The sequence below is a fragment of the Panthera uncia genome (genome assembly GCF_023721935.1).
Source record: "Panthera uncia isolate 11264 chromosome A1 unlocalized genomic scaffold, Puncia_PCG_1.0 HiC_scaffold_17, whole genome shotgun sequence".
NCBI classification, from domain to species: domain Eukaryota; kingdom Metazoa; phylum Chordata; class Mammalia; order Carnivora; family Felidae; genus Panthera; species Panthera uncia.
This window is the reverse complement of record NW_026057577.1, coordinates 134,664,999-134,668,609: the sequence shown is the minus strand read 5'-3', so window position 1 is coordinate 134,668,609 and position 3,611 is coordinate 134,664,999.

Here is a 3,611-nt window from a genome sequence, read left to right as displayed (position 1 = left end):
AATTCTTATCTGGGTCTCATTTTTCTTTTCCTTTTCCTAAAAATGCTAATAGATATTGTCATTTAGATAATTTTGAAAGGTCTTTTCTAGTGTAACTGAAGAATGAAAATGGAGGAAAAGCCGTTTTGTTCCCTCTTGATCATTGAAAATGATACTATAAATTCAATTAACTATGTTAATATTTCAAAGTGTTCTTGCAAGTTTATGTTGTAGGTTGTTATGATTCATTGAGTGATTTAGAGGCCATTAACTGTATACATGAAAAGGCAAAACAATCGTACACAAGAGGTTCATATTTCAAAACCAGAGCCTGCAGATGCATGGCACCCTGGTATTCCTGAAGAAAGTGTTTACAGTGAACATTTCCTTGTTTCAGATACAACATCTGAAGATAAGACAATTAGTTTAAAACATACTGGTCACGACCTGTCTTAAGATTTATTTTGGCTCTATTATTTTAATGATCAATCTGCTACCTCCGCCAAGTTTTAGAAGAAAAACAGCTTTATTTAACACCCTTTCTTTGCCTCTGTTTCCTTATTTATACATTTTCTTTCCCAATTATACAATAACAAGAAATGTGGTTCCTTTAGTCTTTACAGTTTCAATTGCTGGAACAGTCGCTGATCGATTATAGCAAATGTTTGTTCACGTGTTTTAATTCAGAACAAACAAACAAAAAACTGTGTTTACTAATCTGTTACTAAGTGCCCAGGACTATGCTAATTACTTCATATAAAATAGTAAACAATAGGCATATAGTTTCTGACCTAATCAAGTTAATAGTTGAGTGGGAAAGGGAGACCGACAGAAAAGAAAACACAGATAATATAGCATTCAAATTCACTAGTGATGGGAACCTAACGTACAGAAAAAGAACATCCACAGTGAAGCTATGGCAGGGATGGCCTCTCTGAAGAGAGGACAAGACGTTTAGAATGAAATGTGCAGGGTGAGAGAGAGTCTACCAATTTGTTGACTTGAATAGATACCCTGAATAGAGACTTCCTGGTTTCAACTAAAAAGGGAGTGGGCTAACTGCAAACATCTAAAATGGCATTTGAGTACGTATCTATCTGTTGAAAAATGAGTTTTGACATAAGCCCTGTATAAGTAACTGAAAGTCACATTTCAATAAAAATTATAATAGTTCATTAAAATATGTCAAAAATTGATATTTAGAAGAGAGTGCCCATTTAACTTTTTTTTTTAATTTTTAAATGTTTTTTTTTAATTTTAATTTTTTTAATTCTTTGGCTTATGGTATGAATTTACTGGCATCCATGTACTTGAAGGAGAACAGAATGTGTTCATTACACAAAACAAGACCAAAGACAAAAACATTAAATTCAATCTCCCACGACTTTCCTTGAATATCCTCAGAAAAATTTCCAAGTCCTCTATGACTTTATTTTCAAATACTACAAAATAAAATCCTAGTCTTCCTTTTAAAACTAAGATAACTATATTTCATAAATTTAGGCAATTTTTTAAATGTCAGGACTTTGAATCCAGACCAAATTTTTCACCAACTATATATATATATATATATATATATATATATATATATATATATATTTGTTGTTGTTGTTGCTGTTGTTCACACTAGCAGATCATGTATACAAATTAGATCTAAGCAAAAATGTAGAGGTGCCTGAATGGCTCAGTCAGTTAAGCATCCAACTTTAGCACAGGTCATGATCTCATGGTTTATAGGTTCCAACCCCATGTCGGGCTCTGTGCTGACAGTTCAGAGCCTGGAGCCTGCTTTGGATTCTGTGTCTCCTTCTCTCTCTGCCACTCCCCTACTTGCACTCTGTCTCTGTCTCAAACAAATAAATAAATAAACATTAAGCAAAAATGTATACTCCAAATGGCCTTGCTGTTTTTGTTATAACAGATTTTCTTTTGAAAAAAAAGGTGGTTCTTTTGCACTAGATACCTTCACTAACTACCTTTAAACTCACTAAGTATATCTGCAAGTACATTTAAATTATATTTCCAATATAATTTATACTTCCAGTAATTATACTTCCAGATTCAATTTTATAAGTTGTGCCCAAACCTCACAAAATCACACAAGGATTTCCTGAAATAATAGTTTCTGAAGGTGCCTCTGATCACTATATTCACTCTAGAATTTTCCATTACAAATGGCCATTTGCCAGACTAGGTAGGCAGAGAGATGAGTTCCAAGAGTAATGGTAAATATTCATGGTTCTTTTTATTTCTTCTAACTGCAAAATAGATTAATAGTATTTGCAAAGTTGGGTGCAATGTCACTAAAATAAACAAAAAGAGAACACACGGATCTTTTTCACATGAAAGTTAATTTATAGCATATTTCCTTCAGATTTATTTTTAATCAGCATGGAGTATGTTGTTTCATCTTTGTTCATTATTAATTATTATAAAAATTAAAGCTGTTATATAATGACTTTGTAGGTAACATCCCCTGGTATCTCTTATGCTCATATTTGGTCATTGCTTTCATCCTATTTAAATTCACTAATTGCCATAATTGAAATAATAAAGTAAGTGAAAATCAATGAAGCCTATGCAAGTTTCATAAGCAATGATTACCTATAAAACCTTGATGTCTATTGGGACAGTGACTATTTGAGAAAAGAATCTACAAAGATAAAATGATAGAATACTAAATTTACAAATTATTTGCTAGTCTTTCATATTCCAGATGAGAAAACCAAATCCTAAAAGAATCAGGATCCCTGATTCACACTCCACAGGTCTCTCTCTCTCTCTCTCTCTCTCTCTATATATATATATATATATATATACACACACACACACACACACATACATATATATATATGTATATACACACACACACACACACACACACACACACACACACACACATATATACGTATATATGTAGTCTATAAAGTTCTTCACAGAATTCCTGACATGTTAGCTGATCATTTGTTCTCCTAGATCCATCTAGTCTAAATTTATTTTCAAAAAAATCTCCAATTTAATCTGAAAAGCAGTATGCCTCTCTACATGCCTTTATGTAGAACAAATCTAGCCAAAACCAGAAGACATTATTAAAATCAAGCCAATTATTTCAAATGAATTCCTTATGTAACTGAGTTCATTCCTTATAAGAAACAGCAATTTTCCTCATTCCATATTTTTTAAATGAAAGTTTAGGCAAATTTTTAGCAGATTATTAAGGCTCAATTTTGTCAACATAAGAGAATTATATAATTTGTTCCTTGAAAAGGAACAAATTATAACTTGATAAGCTATTAAAATACATTCCTCTTAATATTCTTTCTTTTACTCCCTGTCATATGTTAAACTTACATCCCATCATCAAACTTCTACCAAGGCGATAAATATGATTGTGTCGGAGATTTTCCCAACAAATGCCATTCACCTTGGAGGATGATGAATTGATATATCTCCATCATAAAATGTCCAAACTAGTGCAGACAATTCATCCATATGGCCAGAGTGTTCTTTCAGTGATGGACACCCTCTGGCAATTTAATGCTTCATTTGCTTAGCTGGTACTTCAGTCAACTTTCCTTAAAAAAATTATTTAGTGACTTTCAGAAGGTACATAGGAAGACACAGATCTCTTA